The sequence below is a fragment of the Notamacropus eugenii genome, chromosome 2 (assembly GCF_028372415.1).
Source record: "Notamacropus eugenii isolate mMacEug1 chromosome 2, mMacEug1.pri_v2, whole genome shotgun sequence".
Taxonomy (NCBI): Eukaryota; Metazoa; Chordata; class Mammalia; order Diprotodontia; family Macropodidae; genus Notamacropus; species Notamacropus eugenii.
Genome location: NC_092873.1, coordinates 413,801,300 through 413,828,960, shown reverse-complemented (window position 1 = coordinate 413,828,960; position 27,661 = coordinate 413,801,300). Strand labels below are relative to the sequence as shown.

At 36.2% G+C, this 27,661-nt stretch overlaps 1 protein-coding gene across 4 annotated transcripts in view; it reads left to right on the top strand.

Moving 5' to 3' along the window:
• The window catches only part of DISP1 (dispatched RND transporter family member 1), a 265,708-nt gene that overhangs the window by 37,147 nt on the left and 200,900 nt on the right, over positions 1 to 27,661 (top strand). For 3 of the 4 annotated variants that reach the window (XM_072647749.1, XM_072647746.1, XM_072647747.1), the window contains exon 4: positions 17,253 to 17,356. The gene's annotated coding sequence lies outside the window, so the exon portion shown is untranslated. Of the gene's footprint in view, positions 1 to 17,252; positions 17,357 to 25,431; positions 25,496 to 27,661 lie in introns of all 4 variants that reach the window. The other variant, XM_072647748.1, reaches the window with a different exon arrangement.

Genomic DNA, 27,661 nt, shown 5'->3' with positions numbered 1-27,661 from the left:
ACTCTTCATGACCCCATGAACTTTCTGTCGTCCGCTATTTCTTGAAGTCTGTCCAAGCTCATGTTTGTTGCTTCCATGACACTATCCATTTCATCCTCAACTGTCTCCTTCGCCTTTAATCTCTTCCAACACCAAGGTCTTTTCCAATGAGTCCTGTCTTCCCATTATATAGCTAAAGTACTTAAGCTTCAGCTTCAGTATTTGGCCTTCCAGTGAAAAGTCTAGTAGTTAACTTTTAAAGTATTGACTGTTCGATCTTTCTTTCCAGCTTGCTCTTCTGGTAATTCTTAATTCACATATTGTTGAAACCCCACTTGCTGCGTCTTAAGTATAACCTTATTGGTGTGTGAAATGAGCACAGTTGTTTGGTAATTTGAACATTCTATCGCATTGCCCTTCTTTAGGATGGGAATGTAACTGATCTTTTCCAATCCAGTGACCACTGTTGAGTTTTCCAAATTTGTGGGCATGTTGAGTGCAGTACTTTAACAGTATCATCTTTTAGGATGTAGAATAATTCAGCTGTAATTCTATCACCTTCACTAGCCTTAATGTTGGCAGTGCTTCCTAAGTACCACTTGACTTCATTCTCTAGGATGTCTGGCTCTAAATCAGTAACCACACCGGCATCATGATCAGTGATGTTAAGATCTTTCTGATATAGTTCTTCTGTATATTCTTACCCTCTCTTCTTAACCTCTTCTACTTTTGTGAAGTCCCTACCATTTTTGTCTTTTATCATGACCACTTTTTTGTGAAGCATTCCATTGATATTTCTAATTCTCTTGAGCAGCTCTCTTGTCTTTCCCATTGTTTTCTTCTATTTCTTTGTATTGCTCATTTAAGAAAAACCTACTGTCTTTGCTATTCTTCAGAATTCTGCATTCAGATGGCTGTGTCTTTCCTTTTCCTTCTTTCCTCAGCTACTTGTAACGCTTCTTCAGCAGCCATTTTGCTTTCTTATTCTTCTTTTTTTGGGGGGTGATGTTTTTTGTTTTTGCCACCTTTATAATATTGTGAACCTTTATTTCATAGTTCTTCATGCTCTCTGTCTACCAGATCTAACCCCTTAAATCTATTCATCACCTCCACTTCATAAGGGATGTTACTTAGATTATACCTTTATGGTCTGATGCTTTTCCCTACTTTGTTTAATTTAACTCTGAATTTTACAATAAGAAGCTTATGATCTAAGCCACAGTTCACTCCAAGTCTTGTTTTAATTGACTATATAGAACTTTTCCACCTTTGGCTATTGACCATCTGGTTATATTCATGTGTATAGTCACCTTTTGGGTTGCTATGACCAAAGAGTTATCTTCAAAAACTCTATTAGTCTCTGACCTGCTTCATTTTGTAATTCCAAGACCAAACTTGCCTGTTATTCCAATTATCTTTTGATTTCTTCCTTTAGGATTCGAATCCCCAGTGATGAATGTGACATCTTTTTTGGGTGTTATTTCTAGAAGATGTTGTGGATCTTCATAGAATTGATAAACTTTGGCCTGTTTGGCATCAGTGGTTGGAATATAGACTTGTATTACTGTGATGTTGAATGGTTTGTCTTGGATTCAAACAGTTAATATTCTGTCCTTTTTGAGATTATACCCCAGTACCATAGTAATATGTAATGATCACCTGAATTAAATTCATCTCTTTCTATCCATTTCAGTTTACTAACACCCAGGATGATGTTTAATCTTTTCATCTCCTGTTTGGCCACATTCAGTTTACCATAGTTGATAGATATTACATTCCAGGTTCTTATGCAGTATTGATCTTTGTAGCAATAGATGTTCCTTTCATCATCAGCTGAACTTCCTTTTGGTTTTGCCCCAGCTACTTCATTAGTACTGGATCTACCTGTAGTTGTTCTCTGCCCTTCCCCAGTACCGCACTGGACATGTACTTTCAAGTACTTGATATAGTCTGGTGAAGATGATGGGCTTGAAATTCCCTGGAACTTCTTTTGATGAAACCCATGATAGTTTTTACTTTCTTTTTTGCCATACATATTGACTCATTGAGTTTGCAGTCCATGAAAACACCTGGATCTTTTTTTCAGATGTTTTTTGTCAGTTAACAAGCAGTAAGTAATTGCTATGTGCTGGACATTGTACTGAGCCTTCGTGATACAAAGGAAGGCAAAAGCAGCCTCTGACCTCAAATTAATGTGATGGAGGGGAGGGAGAAGGCAGTAAGCATTTACATAGTACCTACTATGTGCCAGGCATTATGCTCAGCACTTTACAAATATCTCATTTGATCCTCACAACAACTGTGTGAGGTAGAGTGCTACAGTTACCTCTATTTTACAGTTAAGGAGTCTGGGGGAACCAGAGGTTAACTGACTAGTGTCTGAGGTTGGATTTGAACTCAGATCTTCCTCGCTCCAGGTTCTCTGTATATTAGCTACCAAAGTTCATGCATCAGAAGTAAGATGTGAACCCACAGCCCCATATGGAGAACACAACTAGGGAGACAACTTATAGATTACTAGGTACATATAAATTATATATGAAGTAAGTGAATGTAATGTGAAAAGCTTCAGTGTCTGAGAGAAAGGCCAGGAAAGGCTTCCTGTAGAAGGCGGGATTTAAACTGAGGCTTGATGGAAGTTAAGACATAGAGGTTAGGGGGCAGAACATCCTAGGTAAAGGGGATAGACAATGCAGACCTACATGGGAGATGAAGTATTTTGAGGGACTACAAGTAGGCCCATGTAGATTGTACAGGTAGGGGAAAGAAGACACAAGAGAATTAGGTAGGTAGGAAGGGGCCAAGGTATAAACAGCTTTAAATGCCAAGTAAAGGGCTTTAATACTTGATTCTGGAGGTGATAGAAAGGTACTGGAATCATTCCTCCCTCATCTTGTATTTTTCATGCCACTTTTGAAAAATATAACCTTAGACTTCATCTTTATCTTTATTAATTTTCATCTTAGTTTTGCCAACTAACATCCATTGAGACCTTTTTGAATCTTGACTCTGCCATGCAAGGTATTAGATATATCTTCTAGCTTTCTATCATCTGTAGATTTAATATTTATGTCATCTGTGTCATTTTCTGAATTATTGGTAAAAGTGTTAAGTAGAATAGGGCTAAACACAGATCCCTGGAATATTCCACCAAAAACTTCCTCCCAAGTGGACATTTATCCTATTGCATATTCCTTGGATGCAGCCATTCAGCTGTTTCCAAATCCACCTCATTATGCTTTCGTCCAGCTCACATTTCTGTATTGTTTTCCTAAGCTTAACACTCTGTCAAATATTTTGCCTAAAAATCTAGATAAACTATATCTAGAACACTCTATCTACCAGTTTAATAAACTCGTCAAAGAAAGAAGAAATTAAGTTTGTTTGCTTTGAGCTATTTTTTTATTTTAAAAAAAGACTACTTCTTTGTGATGTGTTCCTTTTTTTTTTTTTTTTTTAAAGCCAAAGAAAACAAAGTTTATTAAGGATTCGCCTAATTGGGTTGCCTCTTGATGTGTTCCTTTTTAGAAAATGATTTATTGATTTTTCTTGTCCTTACATTATAGTCTTTTTAACCCAACTCCCCCCTGCATTGAAATCTCTTTTGTGACAGAGAGGAACACTTAAAATAAAAACATTTGATATCGTGAACTGTCTGACAATGTATTCTGTGGCAATGGTTCCATAAAAGGGGAGGTGTATCTCATCACCTGTTCTGTGGGACAGTCTGAATTGTTTTTGAAAATCTACTTAAAGCTTACCTTCCTTTCAGGGAACTTTTTCAGTGGTAGCTGTAGTTCATATTACTATTTTGCTTCAGCATATTTCTTTTACTCTGTATTATTTCATGAATTCCACAATTCTCTAAATTCTCATAATTTTTATTTCTTACTATATATTAATATTCCATTATATTAATATACTACATGTTTTCATCCATTCCCTAATTGATGGGTCCCTAATTTGTTTCGAGTTTGCAAAGATGCTGCTATTAATATTTTGATATATATTGTACCTTTGTGTTTTTTATTTCCTGAAGATATATGCCCACTAGTTGAATTATTGGTTCAAAAAGTTTGGTCACTTTTCTTGTGTAATTCCAAATTTAAGTTTAGAATGGTTGAATCACTTACAGTTCCATTAGCAGTATAGAAATGTGCCCAATTATCCCATAGCCCCTCCAACATGACTGTTTTCATTTTGGTCATCTTTACCAGTTTGGAAGGTGTGAAGTGAAACCTTAGATGTTTTAATTTGTATTTCTCTTACTGCTAGTGATATGGACCATGTTTTCAAATGTTCATTATAGTTTGCAGTTTTTCTTTTGAAAACTATTAATTTTTTTCCAGTTTTTTTTTTTTGGGTTACTTACTTTTCTAGCTGTATGCACATACCATCCCCTTTAATAATACATTCTAGAGAAGAATTGAACTCAGTCAGTAACCTTTTAGAACATGATAGATATGCCTCTTCTCATCAGATGTAATTGAAGTTCTGTGTGTTTCAGGGTCTGTTTAATTGTGCTTTTCTACATATCCCTTAGAATATAAGCTCCTTGAGGGCAGGGGCTGTTATATTTTTGTTTTTGTAGTCCCAGTGCCTAGCATAATGCCTAGCACATAAGTAGGAACTTAGTAAATGCTTGTTAGTTGATTATCAGTCAGAGAAGTTGACTTGAATTTCTTTGTATGTATTTTTATTCATCCAAATCCTATCTGTATCAATGTAAAGATACCTGCTTTATTTAACCTTTATCCTTCTTATATTGGTAAAGGATTTTAGAGGACAGCCAATATTTAAAAAAAATTCCTGAGTGCAGTTTATGATATTTTTATTTATTCCAAATAGTTCTGTGCTATTCTTACCCACAGGGAATGGATATGTTTTCCTATGCTCACTAAATTCAATAAACATTGTTAAAAATAACATTTTAAGTGAAAAGATACTTAGCCTACATTAAAAAAAATTGGGTTGAGTTTAATGTTGTGTGCGGTAAAGGTTATTGTTTTTCTAGTAGGCAGTGTTAGATTCACTACTTTGGCAAATTTGTTTTCAGTTAGACTGAAAGAGATGATGTGCAGTTGAAGGAAACAATTGCTTTCTTTGTAAGTGGTGATGTTGAGTAATGACTAAGTACATTCATTTGCACAGCCAACATAAACTCCAAACACAGAGATTTTTCCATGCCTTTTCCACAAGTGGGTCATGTGATTTGGTATTTATCCTTGGCTTGAATATCAAGTCTTACAAACCAAATAGCTTGGCCATGAAGTCAAGCAGCTGTTTCAAAAGGCTCTTTGCAAATTGAATTTTTTATTTTTTGTCACTATAGTGAAAAGAATATGTAAGTGCACATGTATATGTGTATGCTTTTTCTTTTCTTTTTTTTGGCTGCCTTCTAAAAAATGAGTTTCAATGCAAAAATTTCCAGAGTACTTTTTATGGGGATCCTTTTTTCCCCATCAGCAACAGAGTTAGCTGGATTCCATGTGTTATTGCTAACAGGCCATTAAATTTTAAAAAATCAAGTAGTGTGCCTGGTATTTGGCTATTTTTCAGATATGTGTGAGTAATTGAGCATCTGTGAGAGTGAGACCTCAGCATTCTGTTTAGAATTGCTTCTTGATCTATTTGCTTTTGGAATAGAGGAAAGGAAGACCAATCCCAGTAGAATTATAACTTTAATTACTTAATGTTTGAAAGGAGAACTTGCCAAAGTTGTGTGGATGATATATGAGACCAATGTATCTTTAGGGCTTGGGAACCTGTAGTGCTTTCAATATATATTGACTATTACAATTTATCCCTAGTTGCATTCTTTGTTTTCTCAGGCACAACACATACAATATGGTTCTGCCTTTGCATAAGATGCCTGGTCTCTGTTTTGTCTTGTTCGGCACTAGTGTTTCTTCTGATGGTCCTCTCCAAAAGATGGATTGTACCAACTTTAAGAATTTAGTGAGAGCCATCCTTGGTAGGATCATAGGATAGAGGTGGAAGGGATCATAGAGGCCATCACTGCTACCATATTGTTTTATGTCTACTACCCTTGCTTGGGACATTATTGACTCAGGTCACTTTCTGAGGCCATCTGACACGAGAGTTCTCTGAATTTCTCGGTTCCACTCATCTCTTCTTCAGAAAGAGAAGTGATCCTTCTCTCTAGCGCTGACACTTTTCCTGATGTCTTCAGTCTCAACAGATGGAACCTTGCTCCATCTATTGCTCCTATTTTCTTTTGAAGCTAGAAGCTTTCCCTCTCCTGTCGGTTCTTCTGCTTCCCTTCACCTCTCAATCTGTTATCCTTTCTTTTTTCTGTTTCCCTGCCAGACTTCCTGAAAGTAATTTATTGTGATCATTCCCCTTCATCCCCAGCCATTTGTTACTTAGATACTTGCTATTTGTTTTCTCTCTCTTCCATTACTTTGCTGTAACTGCTGTCTCCAATGTCTTAAGTTACCAACTACCTTCCCCCTCCCCCTCACCTCAGGCATTAGTCTCTTTGATTTCTTTGTAGAATTTCTTACTGTTAACTATTTTCTTCTTTTAGGTCTTATTTTCCCTTTGGCTTATGAAATAATGATAGGTCACATTTTACATAGCACTTTGAGGTTTGCAAAGCACTTTACAGATATTTGATCCTTACAACAACCCTGGGACCTAGGTCTTGTTATTATCTTCATTTTATGGATGGGGAAACTGATTCAGAGAGTGGTTAAATGATTTGCCTAGGGCCACATAGCTAGGCAGCATCTGAGGCTGGATTTGACTTGACCCTGAATCTTCTTGACTACAGTTTCAACACCCTAGCCACTGTGGTTATTTATAGCTACCTTTCCTAGTTCTCATCCTACTTCTACATTCCTCCTCTGAGTTCTTTCACTTCCCCTCCAGTTTGTGTTGTATACTCCCATCAAATTAATTTTTCTAATGTACAGGTTTAGTCAAATTACTCTCCTTTAAATAGGGATATAGCCTCAAAACCAGGATTTGATCAGTACCTGGGTTTGGGGCTACCTCTGACAAATGTTTGCTGTGTGATGTTGGACACATCAGTTACTTTTTCAGTGTTTTTCAGTATTATAGAGACTATAACACTGTGCTTAAATGTATATCTGTGCTTAAAACCTTAGTTTTCAATTAAGAAGATAAAAATTTTGCATAAAAAGGGAAGCTTTCCCATGGTGGAACAAGAATCCCAGAGATCACATGGAAAGGATTAGTAGAGAGCTGGACTATGAAGGAATATGAATAGCATGAGTGAGAGAGAATAAGCAAGATTTAAGCTGAGTAAGATGTTTGAAAAGGATGAATATGGAAATGAAGGCTGGATTTTATTTTATTTTTTTGTCAAAAGTACATGGTTAATCTTGTTACAACAAAGGCCAAGAGACTAACAGAATTCTTTTGTGGTATTGGCATCTTCCGTTTGCTAATGCTTGAAGTTGGTCTGTAGCTGAGGCTTTAAAATCTTGTTATAGAATATTATTTGTTGTAAGGGGTTTGATTTTTAGAACTTTTAAATAGGGATTGGAAAATTAAGTTTGATATGACAAGAAAGGACTTGGAAGAAAATGCCGTGACTTTGGCAATAATTTAAATTTCTAAGAAAGAAAAAATATGGGCAGTTGTGATATTGAAGATGATGTGGCTATTTGATTTGTCAGTTCTTTATAGCATTTTCTCATCAAAATATATGGGCAGTGGGGATCATATATGAAAATATACCTATTGCACAAAAATTGATTGTGAATTAACACAAATCCCCAGACAAGGGGTTAACAGTGTGTTTGTTTAAAATACAAATATAGGGTATTTGGTATTTGAAAAGTTTAAAGTAAAGGCATCTCAGACTTCCTAAGGTAAGAAGTATTGCAGAATCATGCAATATTGAGTTGCAAGAGACCTTTTAAATCATTTTGCCTAGCCCATACCTGGATAGGGATAACTGGATAGGAATCTCTTGACATACGATTCTTCAGCTACCATTGTAAGTTTCTGATGAAGAGTAATCTGCTCCCCTCTCTGATTGCTAAGAAGTTTTTCTTGTATTGATCCACAATCTCTCTTCACCTTCTGTCTGTTACTCCTAGTTTTTCCCTCTTGGAATAAGTAAGAACAATTTTCACCTTTTTCTTTGTGACATCCATTATATACTTAAGACAGCAGTGGAAAGAATGCTGAATGTAGTCCCGACACCTGACTTTTAGCACCTTAAGGAGGCAATGTGGTACAGTGAGAGAGATACAGATGCTGGAGTCAGTTTCCAATCTCACCTGTCACACTACTTATGTGACCTTGGGCAAGTCACTTACCCTCCTTGGCCTTTAGTTTCCTTAACTGTAAAAATGAGGGAATTGAGCTTGATGGCCTCCAAAGCCTCCAAATGATCCCATGATCATTGACATCTCCCAGAATCATAGAACTTGGAAGGTGGAAGAGACCACAGAAGCCATTTGTGCCACCCATACTTGAATGAAATCTTTCTTTACAACATAGCTAATAAGTTATTAAGATTCTTTTTGAAGATCGCCAAGGAGGAGGTACCCACCACTTTGGAAAACTGATTATTAAAAAGTCCTGACAACAAGCTTAAATTTGCCATTTTATAACTTCTTCCAATTGCTTTTGGTTCTGCCTTCTGGGGCAAAATAGAACAAGTCTAATCTGTGTTCCACATGACAACCTTGTAGATGCTTAAAGACAGCCATCATATCCCTCCAAATTATCTCTTATTTCTGGCTTAATATTCCTAGTTCTTCAACCAACGCTAATATGACATCTGGATTCAAGTATTTTTACCTCCCTGGTTACTTTCCTCTGGATATTTTCCAATTTATCTCTAATTTTTTCAGCTGTTGCTTGCATGACATGATCTGTTGATTCTTTTAATGTGGTTTGACCAGGTCAGAGTGGAAAAGGACTGTTAATTCATCCATTAATTCATCCTAAGTAATTATGCTTTAGAAGATCTGTGACCTTACTGATGATGTTGCACCTTGCAATCCATCTGTGCTTTCTCAAGCTGTGTGAATTTTCTCAATGTTATCCTATAAATCTTCTGCAGTGTGTCAGCCCATTTGCTGGGGGCTGTCTTGTCCTTTTGATATTATTTGATACCAGTGTACATATCAGCGCATCTCTTTGTCCCATTATATATCTCGTTGGTGATATCTTTTACATTGTTTGTGTACAACTCAGCACTGGTAATGTGCTACAGCCTGTTCGTGGACACCATCCGTTCCTTCATTTATCTTTGAGAGTTCTGCAATTTTGACTTTTAGTAGACTATACTCCTCCAATGCCTCTTCATGGCATGAGTGGGGTGGGGTGGGGTGTAATTTAGTATACTTGAAGGCAATTTTAGCTGAAGCTCTGGAAAGTTTTTCTAATATGGAAAGACGTTTAGTGTATTCTTAGCAATAGACCAAGTCTGCTTTCCAAAGACCAACTTAGCTAAAAACAGTAGTTCATTACTGGTAGACTGACATTTGGTGACGAATTCTTTGGATGTGGCAACCCATGAAGCAAAGAAAAATACAAACTGTGTCTTAGCCCTGTGTGACCTTTCTTCCTCTTTTGAAGCAATGTGGGATAGTCTTAGAAAAGGTGAATACAGAGTACTAAGAATTGAGCAATTTTTAGACAGTTGATAAACTTCCATTTGGTCGTTTGTACTCTAAGGTAAAATTTTTGTTGCACTGTTGAGGCATACTATTGAAGAAACTAAATTTTTATCAGTCTTCAAATTCTTACTATGAATAGAACTAGAATAAGGAAATTTCAGCAAAGTGGATTTATAATTCACATGATCTTCTTAAGAAGAGTTGAGATAGTTGGTTTTGTGTGTCCAAAGGCAACAAGAAATATAGGACATTTGGAAAGACATCAGATCTTTATCCATTATAAATGATTTTCACTTTTCATTTTAGATACTATTTAGCTTATTGAGGAAACATCTATTCATATTCATATTCATATGCTTTCTCATACTTTTGTAAAATATAATAAATGGCTGTAGTTTTTGTCAAAAGCCTTTTCTACATTTATTGATATAACGTGATTTTTAAAATTATTTTATGATTAACATAGTCTGTTATGTTTATAGTTTTCCTAATATTGAACCATCCCTGCATTTTTGGCACAGTTCCAACCTGATCATATATAATCTTTTTACTATATTATTTAAGCTTTTTTGCTAATATTTTATTCAATATTTTTTCATCTGTTACCATTAAAGATGCTGCTCTGTAGTTTTTTCCTTTACTTTGTCTTTCCTTGGTTTAGGTACCAGGACCATATTTGTCTCTTGAAAGGAGTTTGGTAGGATGCCATTTTTCCCTATTTGTGCAAACCATTTATTTAACACTTCTGTCAATTTTTTTTGATGTATGACAAAATTCACTTCCAAATTCATGTGGTACTAGGTATCTAAATTTTGAGGTTTCCCTTACGACTTGTCCATTTTTTTTTCTATTTGGGTTATTAAGTTTTTTATTTTCCTGATAATTTGGATATTTCATATTTTTGTTAACATTGCCCATTTCATTTATCACTTTGTTGGCATATAGTATAATTTAGCAGAAGTTTCTAGCACTTTTATTTCTAACTTTATTTCTGCTTCTGACTTTCTTTCTAACTTTTTAATTTATTCTTGTTTTTTCTATTTTGTTTCTAACTAGTTTTATTGTTCTAACTTGTTGCAAATTCTCCCCTTGCATTTTTGACAATTTGTATACTAGTTTAAAAAAATTTTGCCAAGTGTTTTTTTTGTTGTTGTTTTTTTCCAGCCTTATCAATAAGTCACTCAACAAGCATTTAAGTGCTTTCTGTGTGTCAGGCACTTTGTTAAACACTGGGATTAAAAAATATGGTCCCTGCCCTCTAGGAACTGGAATTCTCAGAGGGGACTATATGCAAACTTTGTTTATCTCTTCTTTCTTTTTCAGAATTTCTATTTTTATGTTTATTTGATTTGTTTTTTTTTTAGCTGCATGTCCAGTTTATTGATTTGTTATTTCTCTTTTGTTATTGAAAGTGTTTAGGGATGTACGGTCTCTTTTACGTCTGTATCACAAACATTTTTGTTTGTTGCGTTATTGTTTTAATTTTTTTTTTTTTGATGACTACTTTGCCTTTGTCTGTTGCTATGGTCTCTGCATGCGCTGCTGGGATATTTCAGCTTCTACTGCCAGCTTCAAACTTTTGGAAGGCATTGGTACTTTGCGTGGACCTATTGTGCTGTCCCTCCTTCCCTCCCTCCCACTTCCAACTTATGAGAGAACATAGTTTTCTAGAGTGCCCAGAAGGTATAGAAGGCTTGAGATCTACAAGTAACATTCAGATCATTGTTGTACTTGAGTTGAATAAACTGGGATAGTCCATGATTCACAGGCATATGACATTACTAGAAGAATATAGGTTTTAAAAAATGAATTTTTTTAGTTGAGAAAAAGCTTGGAGCCATTGAGAATGCTATGGGCTTTCCTAAATGTAATTGAGCCCATCCTCTTCTTTTGATTCAATTCTGGTCTCATTTCATTGTTTGAACAAATATCTTTAGTGTTTGGTCAAGATATGTGTACTGATGTATAATTTCAATAGGCTTTCCAATCACATAGACAGTCTGGACAGTCTTCATCCACTTTTTTGTTTTGTGGCTGGTTAGGTGAAGCTCTCTGAGTGAACTTGGATCTCATTACCGAAACTCTGCAGTATTTCAAGGCTTGATGCAGTCCGTACAATATCATCATAAACAGAATATCTGGAGAACCTCATCATCTGTAGGGAATTCTTCCTTGTGGATTGTGCATTAGAGTGGTAGACACCTTTAATGAGTATGTCCCAGTTTCTTGTCTTGCTTGTTAATGATTAGAGGACTGTCTAAGTTAACTCAATTGCAACCAAATAATCTTATATGATTTTAATATATACACAGAAGATACTTTGTTGGAGGAGAGCCTGAAATGGAGCATTTTATGCTATGGAATTAAATGCTTTTTAAAAGTCAAACAAAAAATCAAGGAGATTCATGATGGGGATTAAGAAGACTTGTGAAGAGTTTAAGGTAGATAAGAAAAGTCCAAAGAGAGAGCTGGATAGAGACTGTGGGACAGTAGAACATAAAGGGTGGAGGGAACAACCTGTTGGGCCTAGGAACATAGGCCAGAAAGAAAAAAAGAGAGAGGAAACTGGAGTCCTGGGAACATTGGCTTCCAGAGCAGACTTTGTAGGTAGGATATTTGTTATTGTTTTACCAGGAGCCAGAAGAGACTTTCAGTTCTGGGTTGAGATCAGCTATGGAAATGGCAAAGATTGGAAACAGAAGAATGGTCCAAGAAATGTGCAGTCTAGAGATCATTGTTAAGAAGCCATGATCTGTAAAAGTGGCATGTGAAACTGAAGTCAGAGCCTGGGTTAGATTCCAGACTTGCTGTGATCTGCATTACCCTGTCTTGCACTTCTTGCTTACTCTGAACAACCACTTGTGCCTTTATCGTTGGATCTCTAGGTACTCCTCTCAGTGTAGTTTATGCCTTTGCTTGACTCTTATGATGGGATTTGCTGCTGAAACTCTCAGAGGTTTGGTTATAGTTGTAATAAAGAGGATGCTATGGACTTGGATCTGGTATATGGATCCAGTCAATCAATAAGCATTTATTAATCCACTCTCTGCCAGGCACTATGCCAGGTGCTGGGGTTATACCTTCACAAAATGAAATGATCCCTGCTCTCATGGAGATTGCTTACATTCTAATGGGGCAGTACATATAAGTTTGAATATAAAGAGAATAAATGCAAAGAAATCAGCAAAGGCTTCATGTAGGTGGTGAACTGTGCTCTGGGATTCTTTGTCTCCACAGTGCCTGGCAATAAATAGGTGCTTAATAAGTGTTTCTTGCTTGATTGACTAGAAGATGTCTCTGTGAGAGATCATGGACCATGAAGGGATACTATTCAGAGGCCATTCAGAACCCTAGATGTAAGGGTTTTTCTTCTGATCTTAGATTCCTCAGTGAGACATGGAGGCTGGCTAAATCTCGTTTTGTTTGGCTTCTTGTCATCAAACTCTTATGATCTAGAATGATAATCTCAAGACTATAAAATTCTCACATAGATAATTGCTAGAAATAGAAGACCATCCAGCTCTGCCAGCCTTAATTTTTTTGTTTTTTCACTTAATGGTATTTTGTTTTTTCCAATTACATGTAAAGATAGTTTTCACCATTCATTTTTATAAAATTTTGAATTCTGGATTTTTCTCCCTCTTTCCCTTCTCTCTTCCCTTCACGACAGAAAACAATCTGATGTAGGTTATACGTATATTGCCATGGTAAGCATATTTTCACATTAGTTATGTTATGAAAGAAGAATCAGAACAAATTAGAAAAATCAAAAGAAAGAAAAAAACCAAAATGAAAATAGTATGCTTTGATCTTCATTTAGACTCTGTAGTTCTTTCTCTGCATGTAGGTAGCACTTTCCATCATGAGTCTTTTGGAATTGTCTTGGATCACTGTATTTCTGAGAAGAGTTGAGTCTATCATAGTTGATCATCACACAGTGTTGCTGTTAGTGTGTACAATATTCTCCTTGTTCTGCTCAATCACTCAGCATCAGTTCATGTAAATCCAAGTTTTTCTGATGTCTGCCTGCTCACCATTTCTAATAGCACAACAGTATTCCTTTACATTCATATACGACAACTTGTTCAGTCATTCCTCAATTGATGGGGCATCTCCTCAATTTCCAGTTCTTTGTTGCCACAAAAAGAGCTGCTATAAATATTTTTGTACATGTGGGCCTTTTCCCCTTTTTTATGATCTTTTTTTGGTATAGACCTAGTAATGGTATTGCTGGATCAGAGATTATGCAGAGTTTTATAACCTTTTAGGCATAGTTCCTAATTACTCTCCAGAATGGTTTCGTCGGTTTACAACTCCACCAATAATGTATTAGTGTTCCATCTTCTTCAACATTTACCATCTTCCTTTTCTGCCATGTTAACCAATCTGATAGACGTGAAGTGTGCCAGCCTTATTTTGGCTGTTTTAGCTCTGCCTTGCCACTGCCCCACTGCCTTGGTGCTGACACTTCTTGCAAGAAGGTCAGACACTTTTAAAGCAGGGTGCTTGGTATCTAAGAAGACTTGGCATTTCTATGATGCTTTCCCATACTCAGATGGACCCATGATCTCATTTATTTGTGTTTTCCCTCCAAAGATGCTGATTATAACCCTTTTGTGCTTGCTTATCCTGCGCCACTCTTGTACTACGTGTCTTCTCATAAGTTTCCCAATGTACTGGGACTTTTCTTGCTTTCTCTCGACTTCTGGAAGACACCAACAGAACATGCAGACTTCCTGTAAGTTATCACTTTCTCTTTCCATGTGACTTGCTCCATGTTTTTTCATCCATACTTTTTTTTGTTGACAGCCTTTACTCTAGTTTTCTTTCATCATTCCATATTTCTTATGTGTTGCAGTCTTTTCACACTGACCATGCACCTTTCCATTGCCCTTTGATTGAAACTCATTTAATTCTTTGGAGACTACATTGTTCATTACTCATAACCACATGACACCATCATTTGAATATTGATGTAAAAATAAATTTTTGGTTTTGGGCTTATTAAAGAACCTTTCCAATTTTTCTGAAGTCAGTCCATCTCACTGTCCTTCAGTTTAATTTGGGAACCAACTCATTATCTAATTGTGGTGTTTGTCCAAGATATACTGATGAATTAGCCCTATAGGTTGTTTAACTAACTATACATCATAATAAACATTCTTCATTTACTTGGTTTTTCCTCTAAGAATATGTAGAGAAGTTTTTATATTTCTTGAAAGAAGTAGAAATTGAAAATTTATATGTATATAATACCACCTGAGGTTCTGAACAAAGGAAAACAAATTTAGAAGGCTCTTGCCTTCTGGGAGCTTTGTAGTTTATATTTTTCAGAAATTTTACAAATAAAAAATAAACCCTTCTTTATAGAATATCCGTAAACAAGAAATATTATATGAACACCTGTCTTTCTTTCTCTGTGGAGTAAAGTTAACACTTATTAGGTATAAGGGTGTTATTAAACTTCTAATACTTTCATGTTTAGTCAGGATAACCTTTGGTGAAGTACAGGAATCCGAGCAAAACAGTTACATCACCATTTGACTCTGGTCCAAGGAGGACTAAATGCAGAATCTTTTATTAATACGGAAGAAAGTATTTGGGACACTAATCCTTATCCAGTTTTAATTTCTCTCTCCTCCACTCATTCCTCAGTGAATTAATTGAAGAGGGTTTTCATCAATGATGAATTATATTACCCTGGCCAACCCCTCTTCTTTTTTCATTCTCCCTTTCATTAGTCAGGCTCTTAAGTAGCATTTCCCAAATTAACTTGGCCATGAAACTCTTAGATTTAAAATATATTGATGAAATAGATAAATGTGTTTTATTAGAGTATGGAGCACATCTGGGTCTAAAGGGGAATTGGGAAAATTTTGGAGCAAATTAAAGAATATGAAACCTATTTTTATAACAAAAATTACCATATAAGAAATAATTTTGATACACAGATAATTTCCATGAAATTTTTCTTAGTGGACTTCTAGTCATTCTCTATAGAACTCCAATGTTTTGCAGAACGAAATTGGGAATTACAGAATTTGAGAAATGTTGCTATAAATAAATATGACAGAAACCAAATTACATTCATTCTCAGACATGAATCTGCTTTTTTGAGTTATGATGAACAATTTATACCATTTTCTTGTCTGAGACTGAAATTTTCTGGGATTTTACCATTTTTCCCTTTTCCCATATTAAAAACTTGAAAGTTTTCTAATTCTTTCCCCATCTCTCTAAAGGCATATGACAGAGCAGAATTTGACATATTGTTTTCTTGCTGGATAGATGGTTAATTCTGGGGCCACTTCCAGGTTAATAACCAGGCTGAGTTTGAGCTGCGTAAATATCCTGAGCACATCTTAGCTAATAAAAAGGGCAGTCACAAATCAGGAGGACTCCAATCCCAATGTTTTGTATCCCAGATCAGCAGTTATGGCAACAAGTTAAGTGAAGGAGCTTACCCCAATAAAACGCATTTATCTATCCCATCAATATATTTCAAGTCTAAGAGTTCCGTGGCCAAGTTAATTTGGGAAATGTTGCTTGAGAGCCTGACTAAGAAAAATTAGGAGAGAGGGCAGCAGAAAGTAGGAAATCCTAGATCAGTAATTGGGTAAGAGTAGCAAAGAGACCTTGGTATTGAGACTGTCTCCCAGGACAGAAAGTTACTATGCCTCTGAACTTTATATGCTTATCTGTATCTTATCCCCTTTACTCACACATTTAAATTCTAGCCAAACCATCTGACTCACCTTCCCTTGATCTTGTCCTGCCTTCTTTTAACTGGCATGCAATTTTCACACCCTGAAAAGTATGCTTGAAGTGAACTTCCCATGGATTTCTGCCTGTTGAAATGGGTGTCTTTTGAGACTCATCCCAGATGGCACCTCCTCTATGAAGACTTCTGTATCTTCTTGACCAGAAGTGATCCCAATTCCTTCAAATGTCTCATACTACCCTTTGGCCTCTTCTATGTTCTTAAATTTATTCTCACTTGTAGTTGAGTTAATCATGTACCTATGTAATTTCTCCAGATTGTAACTTCCTCAAGGGTATGAACTGTTTTGTTTTTAATTTTTGTTTCCCTATTTAGTCTTCTACCCTAATGACTCTTACATGATAATCAATTAATATTTGTTGAATTGCATTGAATTATTCTTGACAGTTTCTGAGACTGATATCTCCTAAGTGCTCTCTTATTATTACTTTTTTGATGGTAATTTATTTAATAATAATGCCATCATTTTAATAAAATGTCAGTGACACTTTTGAATGTCAAAGACTTTATTATTACTTTTTAGTCAAATGAATCAATATAGCCTTAGTTTATTAGGAAATAGTTAACATGCTCTATTAAAAAAACCTACTGTCATAATTAATTTTACTAGACCAGTTGTATCCATTCTAAATTTTTGTCTGAGAATGGAGGGTTGTGTGTGTGTGCATGGGTTTTTTTTTTTTAATTGCCTATATAAGTTAGAAACCTGAGCATAGGATCCAAAGAAAATGGAATGTGAAGGATATTCACATGTCATTTAGCTATCAATAAAGTGGTACGATTACTGTTATGCTTTCAGACTGTTATAATTTCTTATTTGCTCATTATTGTTACACTGAGCACATGTTGTATTTCTCTTTTCACAGACTCCTGTAAAAGCGGCCTTTATCTCATCATTGTTGAATTTGGGGCCTTTTGGATTAGGACATATTTCAATGACAAGTAATGATACTACACTGAAAAGAAAAAGGTATTGCTGAATGTGGGAAGGACCATGCCTTCATTTTTGTTTTAACCAGATCTGTGTCTGTGACGTTTGATATTGCTAATTTAATGGGCTTCTTCTGCTTAAATTGAGAGACACTGTGTGTTTACAAAAATCATAAAGATGGTGCTGAAAAGGCTTCTTAGACATTTTTTCTTTCTACCTTTATAATCTCAGGTGACATTAAGCAGTTTAAAAATTTTGTTTCCTGATTTCTGATGTGGCTCATCTGTTTCCCTTCATGTGTGAGGGAACTGTGTTTGCATCTTAAGCCTTTTTCTTTGGGTAAGGGAATAATAGAACCTGTATTCACAGATGCCACTCCTATGTTATATGAGCAAAGAGCTTTAGAGGAGTCGGTATGAGGAAGGAAGGTTTCTCATGCTTCTCTTCCCTGATCTCAATCATTCATTATGGTTATTCTTTTCTGGCATCATTGTATCCTGAGCAGCATCTCACTGTAACCAGGACTATCTGTATTATGGAACTAGAGGAAATGTCCTCTTCCTGTGACTTCAGTGTTCATTTTTAAAGTCTAATGAGACAAGTTTTGTACCAATTATAAATTGAAGGTTAAAATGTACTGTGGTGTAGTGGATGAATAGTTGACTTTGGAGCCAGGAAGACCTAGGTTCGAACTCTACCCTGACACTTACTGGCTCTAAGACTTTAACTTGCAGAAAAGGTGTTGATCTTTAATGGTAGGGGAAATTGTCTCATCCAGCAGTTGCCTATATCAATGAAATTTCAAGTTCAAGCCTTATGCCATAAAGAGAACACATGGGTTTGCCTCTTGGCTCTGTTACTCAGTACTCTTGTGTCTTTGGGCAAGTCATTTAATCTCATTGAACGTTGGATTCCTCATCTGTCAAGGGAAGGTGTGGACTACAAGACCAGTAAGGCCACTGATAGCTCCAAGTCCTGTCATTCTTGGTGAGGTTGGAGAGAGAGTCAGTTTTTCCTGATCTCCTGCGAGATTATATGCTGATTCATTTATCAACAAAGAGATCACTAGACTTTTTAAAAATCATTGAAGCATGACAAGTTAATGCAGGATGATGGAAAATGTAGTATAACAGTTAAAACTACTGGAAATACTTGTAGGTGTCTAAGGCAACTTGAAATTTATTTTACTGGAGAAAAAATAGCTATTTCACTGAATTTATTCCTCTGGAAAGAGGGAAAGGGGAGCATGGCAGGCAGGGTGATGGTGTTCTGGAAATTTCTTTGATCTGTAAAATTAGACTTATTTTGAAAGCTGGTAAAATCTTGTAAAATTATATTTATTTTCAAAGCTGTTGCAATATGTCTTTCAGAATGGTCACTAATATAATGTAGGAATAGACTTGGGTCAGAATATAAAACATTCTCAAATTTCTTCCAACTTGGGCTAGAAAATTATGACTATGTTGTGTTTGTTCCCACCATAAGAATCTCCAATATCAAATCCTGTTAGGCTTATAATAACCGTTTGTAACCTGGTCCCTTCCCAACTTTCCAGTCCTCTCATATCTTAGTTCCTTCTGAGATCAGTGACATTGACCTCCTTGCTGTTCCTTACACATGAGGGATGGTGGGCAAGGGAATTGGCATTTATATTATACCTACTATGTGCCAGGCACTGTGCTAAGTGCTTTTACAGTTATGATTTCATTTGAGCCTCACAACAATTCTGTGAGTCACACCACTAGCAAAATGTCTTAGGATGAATTTGAACTCAGGTTTTACTGACTCCAGACCCAACATCCTATTCACTGTACCACCGGCTTTACACATGATATTCCATCTCTGAACTTTACATTTTTCCTTGCTGTCCTCCATAGCTGAAACCCTTTTCCTTCTCATCTCTTGTCTCCCACTTTTCCTGGCTTCCTTCAAGTCTCAGATAAAACCCTACCTTTTACAAAAAGTCTTTCCTGGTCTTTGATGCTACAGTCTTCCCTCCACTGATTATCTCTAATTTATCCTGTCCATATCTTGTTTGTACATGGTTATTTGCACATTTTCTCCCCCATTAGTCTGTGAGCTCCTTGAGAGGATGGGCTATTGTAGGTGCTAAATAAGTGCTTAGTGACTTGGTCATTCAATTCAACAAACATTTATTAAGTTATTCTGTACGAAGAATTTCTGCTAGAAGTGCTAGGAACTTCTGGTACCTTAATAAGTAACACTCAGAGATCGGTGATTTTATTAACGTGGGAAGCCTTCCATCAATACAGATTGAAACCTGTCTATAATATAGTGAATAGGTATTAAGGAATTCCCATGCTCACAAAACTAGTTATTATCAGAAATGGGATTTGAACCAAGCCTCCAAGTTTAACTCTTTATCCATTATACCATACTGCCCAGGAATGAGGTTCAAATGAGCGTATATGCAAAGTGTTATAAAGCCCTTTACAAACCATAAAGTTCTATGTAAATGCTGGTTGTTTTTATTATTAGCAGCCTGCAGTCCCCAGGTCTCCCATCATTGCTTCATTGCCTGAGCCTTCTTGCTTAGTTCAAGCAATGTTTATAGAGCAATACAGGGGTGTACTGGAAAGTGTTCAACAACTTTCCACAGGGAAAAGGCATTTTTTTCCAGCTCTCTGAGGAAAAAATATATGTACACACACACTTTTAAGTTTATTCTGCATTACTGCTACTCTCTTTGGTCTAGATGATCAGCAGAACAGTAGATCAGGAGCAGGTTTCTGAGGTTTAAATTCTCAAACTGAAATTTAATGGTGGCTCTTTAAGTTAGAACTGGCTTCAGCATACTTTGGATATGGCCTCTTTTGGAACTTGGGCTACAAAGGCAAAAATAAAACAGTCCTGCTCCTCAAGGAGATTTCTTTGTACTGGGTCATGGATTCCTTTTTTTTTTTTTTCTACTGAAGGCAGCACAATTTTATTAATTTCTTCCCCAAATTTATTAATTTATTTGTTTTCAGTTTTCAGCAATCACTTCCATAAGTTTTAAATTTTCTCCTACTCCCTTTCTCCTCCCTCCCCAAGGTGGCTCACAATCTTATATGGGTTCTACTCATATATTCCTATTAAACACATTTCCACATTAGTTCCAAACTGCTGTCCATAATGGTTGGATCAGCTTACAGCTCCACCAACAATGAATGTGTTCCAATTTTTCCACATCTTCTCTAACATTTCTCATTTTCCTGTTTTGTCATGTTAGCCAACCTGAGAGGTGTGATGTGGTGCCTCAGAGTTGTTTTAGTTTGCATCGCTCTGATCAGTAGTCATTTAGAGCATTTTTTCTTTTTTTCTATTTATTTTTTAAAATTAAATTATTTTATTTGTTTACAGTATTCTACAATCACTTCCATATATCTTAGATTTTTTTCCCCTCCCTCCCCCTCCTTCCCCACTCTCTCCTTGAGACAGCATACAATTTTATATAGGTTCTACACACATTCCTATTAAATACATTTTCACCTTAGTCATATTGCATAGAAGAATTAAAATGAACGAGAGAAATCATAAAACAAAACAAAACATAATACAAAGAAAGTGGTCTACTTTCTTCTGCGATCAAATTCCATAGTTCTTTCTCTGGATGTGGAAGGCATTTTGCCTCAAGAGTCCATTGAGAATTTTTTAAGTCCTTGCGTTGAATGAAGTATTAAGTCTACCAGAAAAATTCCTCACACACTGTGGTCGTTGCTGTGTACAAAGTTCTCCTGATTCTGCTCCTTTCATTCAGCATCAGTTCATATAAGTCCTTCCAGGCCTCTCTGAAGTTTTCCTGTTCATCATTTCTTATAGCACAATAGTATTCCATTATATTCATATACCACAATTTATTCAGCCATTCCCCAATTGATGGGCATTCCTTTGATTTCCAATTTTTGGCCACCACAAAGAGAGCTGCTATAAATATTTTTGTATATGAGGGGCCCTTTCCCATTGTTATGATCTCTTGGGGATACAGTCTTAGAAGTGGTATTGCTGGGTCAAAGGGTATGCACATTTTTGTAGACCTTTGGGCATAGCTCCAAATTGCTCTCCAGAATGGTTGGATCAGCTCACAGCTCCACCAACAATGAATGTGTTCCAGTTCTTTCACAACTTCTCCAACATTTATCATTTTCCTGTTTGTCATGTTAGCCAACCTGAGAGGTGTGATGTGGTGCCTCAGAGTTGTTTTGATTTGGATCTCTCTAATCAGTAGTGATTTAGAACATTTTTTCATATGACTATAGATAGCTTTAAATTTTTCCTCTGAGAATTGCTTGTTCATATCCTTTGACCGTTTATCAATTGGGGAATGACTTGTATTATTGTACATTTGACTCAGTTCTCTATATGTTTTAGAAATGAGGCCTTTATCACAGACACTAGTTGTAAAATTTCTTTCCCAATTTTCCGGTTCTCTCCTAATCTTGGTTGTATTGTCTTTGTTTGTGCAAAAACTTTTCAATTTAGTGTAATCGAAATCATCCATTTTGTATTGTAGAATGTTCTCTATCTTTTGTTTGGTCATAATTTCCTCCATTCTCCATAAATCTGACGGTAAACTATTCCTTGCTCCCCTCATATGTCAGCTTTCATACCTAGATCATGTACCCATTTGGACTTTATTCTGGTATATGGTGTCAGGTGTTGGTCTATGCCCAGTTTCTGCCACGCTATTTTCCAGTTTTCCTAGCAGTTTTTGTCAGACAGTGAGTTCTTATCCCAGAAGCTGGGATCCTTGGGTTTACCAAATTGTAGGCTGCTGTAATCATTGATTACTGTGTCTTGTGAACCTAATCTATTTCACTGACCTACTCCTCTATTTCTTAGCCAGTACCATGTGGTTTTGATGATTGCTGCTTTATAATACAATTTAAGATCTAGGCCACCTTCCCTAGCATTTCTATTCATTGATTCCCTTGATATTCTGGACGTTTTGTTCTTTCGGATGAATTTTGATATTATTTTTTCTATCTCTGTAGAATAATTTTTTGGTATTTTGATTGGTATGACACTGAATAAGTAAATTAATTTAGGCAGAATTTTATTATATTAGCCCAGCCTACCCAAGGGCAGCTGATGCTTTTCCAATTATATAGACTTTATTTGTGTGAGAAGTGTTTTGTAGTTGTGTTCATGTAGTCCCTGGGTTTGTTTTGGCGGGTAGACTCCCAAATATTTTTTAGTGTCTACAGTAACTTTAAATGGGATTTCCCTATCTCATACTGTTGGGCTTTGATAGTAATGTATAGAAGTGCAGATGATTTATGTAGGTTTATTTTGTATTCTGCAACTTTGCTAAAGTTGTTTATTACTTCAAGTAGGTTTTTTACTTGATTTTCTAAATATATCATCATATCATCTGCCAAGAGTTATAACTTCCCTTCTTCTTTGCTTATGGATCATGGATTCTTAATCAAGCTCCAACGGGATCTGTGAAATTGGAACTTTTAATATTTTTATAACTTGTGTTTCACTATCACTGGTTTCTTCTGTGGCTCTTTGTGTTTTATTTATTGCATTTAACAACATTATAGTAGTTCATGGGCTTTCCTAGCCTGCCAGGGGGTGTAGGACACAAAAAAGTATCCACCCTGTACTAGCTGGATATAGCTTATGCACAGTTCAGTAGATCCAAGACAATTTGAGGAGGGTGAGGCAGCACTAACAGCAGGGTGTATCAGGAAAATCTTTTCAGAGCAGGCAGCACCTGAGTTGAGTCTGCGATTTTGTTAGGAAACTAACTCTGCTAACTCCTGTATTTATCTTTTCAAGGAGATCCTGTTAACTATCCTAGCATTTAGCTATATTTTCTCTCTACTTCTGATTTCACTTAAAGTGAGAATGTCAATCCAGTATACCAGCTGAGTTAAATGTTTGCAGGGGATAGGGCCAGATGAGGACACTCCTACCAATGCAAGTTGGCACCTTCTTTCCATCTTAGACTGTTAGAGAATTATTCAGAGCCACTGCCAGAGGTGGAATTTGAACCCAGTTGTTCCTGGCTCTGAGATCAGCTTTCTATTCCCTAGGCCATACTGCCTCTCCAATGTTTATATTATTCAGTATAAAAATTAGGATTTTTAGCAACCTGTGCCCTTTTTCCCACCACTCTTACTGTCATCTCAGAACTACAGTACTGAGGACCATCTTGTTGTGTGTTGGGTTCCCATGGACAAAGAATTCATGGCAGTGGCTAACTCATTTATTATGAGCTTCCCTATTTTTAGTTAGAAGGTTCTCAGAAAGTGACATGTAGATTGTTCCTGGAGATGTATTTGTATCTTTCTAGCTGGGTATAATCTTTTAGAGCTTGTACTCCTCTGGTATAGTGTTCAAGAATCCCTGGTCACCTGTATGCCATGAAGAAATGCTGGGAGTAGGACTTTTGTAATGGTCTTCTTTAATATATTTAAAATATGATTTCCCTCCCCTTCCCCTTCCTCTTTCACTTGCACTTGACTTGTAAGGAAGCTACCTATTGTGTAAAGAAAGGCATATGACTATAGGACAAGCATCATTCTATACACTATGTTCTTATACATACTGGGTTCTTATACCTATGTTCTTATATTTGTTATAATAATAATAAAATATTTGATGTCATCTAATTAAAAACCCTGTCTGTAAAACAGATTATTTCCTGAGTCTCTTAATTTAATGAATTACTTAGAACCTTGAAACTCTTGACAGATGGTCTGAGAACGAATTCCACAATGCGTCTAAGCTTCAACGTTAATGAATAGCAATAATGTGAAAGGGTTAATGCTAGTTATACAATAGCTCACCTTTGTTAAGGAGTCTGGATATTGCAACAGATACATAACCTTTTAGTATTACTGTACTATGGACAATCCATCATGAACTAAAAGGTAAAACAAACAATATACCATATTTGCTTATGTTTACAGAATGTTGGTTTCATTAAGAAGTGCTTTTTCCTGATAAGTAAAATTTTGACTTGTTCGCAGTATTGTACAACATATAAAAGTCATTCTTTATCTTTGATAGTTTAGACCCTTAAGTAGCTGTCATTAGATGATTGAAAAACTTTAAACATTTGTAAGGAACAGGTGTTGTATATTCTCTTGTCTTTGAAATATAGACCTGAGTCAATAAAAATGTTTGAACATGTCATGAAAAATTAATTACGAGTTTAAGCCTTGAAATCTTTATGTTGTGTGCTTAACTATATGATAAGATTGCTAAAACCATTTGCTGGGGAAAAATATGATTGGTGATATCTATTAGAAGTCCTTGGGGACAAAAAGTGAATTATGATGCAGTGTTGTATCAAAATGACTTAATATTCATTGTAACTTAACTGTAAAAACATAAAACTTCATCACACTTCAAATAAATAGGTTGTGTTGTACATCATTTCACACATTAAAATGTACTTTTTTAGGTGACCTATGAAAATAGTAAGGCCTTCCTTTTTGTATTTTCTTTATTTACAGATATACACACACATATTTTATGCACATATATGTGTAATTGAGAAATCTAAATCTTTGCTAAATCACTTTTGAAAAGTCAATGTAATGAGAAATGTGATTTGAAAATACTTGCAACCAGTTTTGTCTGAATAAATAACTAGCCTTAAAAAATGAAGGCTCAAAGTACCTGAAATTTCTCTGTAATTTTTACTACCTTTTTCTTAGAAATCTGAATTTAAGGAATATTCTGGTTGATTTCAGTTCCCAAGAAAATGGGGAGGAAGGGACTCATTCTTTGTCATCAGTACCAGTGTTTAGAAGCCTATCTGACAAAAAATAGCCTCTTGTAGGAAGTGGAACTTAAACTGAGTCTTGAAGCTAAGGATTCTAAGAGGCAGAGACAGAGGAAAGGATTCCAGCCTGTGCCAAGGCCTGGAAGCAAAGAAGGCAGAAGTGGAATATTGTGTATGGAGAGCAGTCAGTAGACCAGTTCAGTTGGAACATAGAGCATGTGATGGGGAGTAATGTGAAGTCGCCTTGGAAAGATTGGCTAGAATCAGAAGTGACTTTAAATATCACATAGAAGTGACAACAGGAAATTACTGAAGCTCCCTGGGCAGGGGAATTACTTGATCAAAACTATGATTAGTATCTGTTTGGCAGGTCTGTGGAGGATGGACTGAAGAAGTGAGAGCCTGGATGCAGGGAGACCAATTAGGAGACTGCAGTAAGTAGTCCAGGGGCCAAAACTGATAATGGTCTGAACTAGGGCAGCTATTGTGTTAATAAATAAATAATAGTCAATAAACAGTTATTAATTGTTGACCATATGCCATATATCGTGCTAAGTCCTGAGGATACAAATATGAAGAAGAAAGATAGTCCCTGCCTCAAGATGCTTAATGGAGGAAGAGAACACACACAAAACAGTTGGGCAGTGGTACAGAGAAGGGGGTGGGAGTTGGGAGTAGAGCCTGCTGGAGAAGTCAAAAGAAGCCCGAAAGGAGCTCAGCTGAGTAGGAAATGAAGTGAGTGATGTCTAAAGAGGTGTGAGTAGGGGGAAGAGGACTCAGGCAGTCAGGAGGCGATGGGATTTATTCATGGAGGGGCTGGGATTGGCCAGGAGAACTCTCTTTTCCCATCAGAAAATGGAGCAAACGAAAAGCCAGCATAGTGATAGCTTTTTGTTGTGGGGGTGGGGTGGGGAAAGTTCTGGGGTATTATGGTAACCAATGAGAGGGAACTTGATGGTGGATGTTCTTGATTTTCTTGACTAAGTAGAAAGCAAGAGCCTCTGCTGAGTAAGTGGGAGGGGAGAGTAATGATGTCAGAGATTTGAGGAGAGAAGAGGAGGTTTTTGACTAGCTTCTATGTGCTGAGTGAGATAAAGAGGTTCATCAGAGAGGAATAAAAGAATTGCTATCTACCATTGAAGGCTCAAGCCTAGTTAGCATGGTTGTGTGACTTCTAGTCCCTGAGTGGGATAGGTTTAGTGAAGACTTCTCAGATTGTAATTCTTCTCCCAGGGGTGAGGTAAGACTGAGAGGTTCAAGGTTACTATATTTTTAGAACAGAATAATTCCATATAAGGATATAAAACTATGTAGTACATTAGGGTCTCAATCATTGGATAAAGTTTACCTAATTCTTCAATGTCTTCGTTTCAAAAGGGATTGGTTAGATTTCGTGTCTAGAATGTAAGATCATATTCTCAGCTAATGAGAATAATGGTCAGTGGGGGGGGAGGGACTTGCATTAGAGTCTATATAAATCACTGCCTTTTCTTTGTCTTCGGCTTTCCTACTCCAGGTGAACTGCTGTAGGATTGTCCAGATTCTCGAGAATCGAATAAATCTCTTTTCTGTCATCACTTTGAGAGGCCTCTGAGTAATTGATTTATGTAGGGACCTGAGCCATCCCACACATCCCTTTCAGCAGTGATTCACTAAAATTTGTAGTACCTACCGCATAAGGCTATTGTGAAGATTAAATGACATAGTGTGTGTAGTGCTTTGTAAACTTTACAGCACTATACACATCTTATCTATAATATATATAAACCCATATACATATATAGTATTATATAAATAAATGTTAGCTGTTAAATAACCTAACAAAAAATATGTACAATGTTAAAGGAACATAGGGCCCTTCGCCCTAAGGTAGCTATAGAAAAATGAGCAGTTCTTGTAAAAAGGAGAAAGAGGATTGATAAACATTCTCAGAGCAACTGATAAATGGGTTAAAAAAAGCTACAGAATTACTTTTGGAACAAGTAGACCTCACCTCACCAAGTAATAATCCATATACATATAGATATGTACATTATATCTATTTATATACACACACATGCATATACATATATCACCAGATTTGTCAAATATAACCGAAAGGTCAAAACCATCTTTTGATTGTGCTTTTGAAATGACCAAGATCTAAAATGGTGTTGCCATTCCCTTTCTGGGTGAAATCCACGTGAATTCAGTTATTAAGATGTTGCATCAGCCAAATGGTTAAGCTATGTGGATATGTTTGCAACAAAGAAAGGGTCAAAATGAGAATGTCATTGCAGCCAGAAGTTACAGAAAGACGATCTTTAAGGAACTTAATGGAGATTATGCAAAGAAATGGTAGAAATTGTGTAGCACATCACTGTAGGATACAAAAAATTAACATCTACTGAATATTTAGCAAGCTGTGATGTAGTGGCTGGAGTTATACATCAGAAACTCAGTGTCATTCAGAGGGAGACAGGTGACTAATTCCTCTGCTACATATACAGACTTCAGAATATACTTGAAAACTTTGTAACTTTAACTGTCCCGCAACTGCAGCATTCACCGTGACTGAACTGTTGCCTATAATCACCTAGTATACCAACAATGCACAAAAA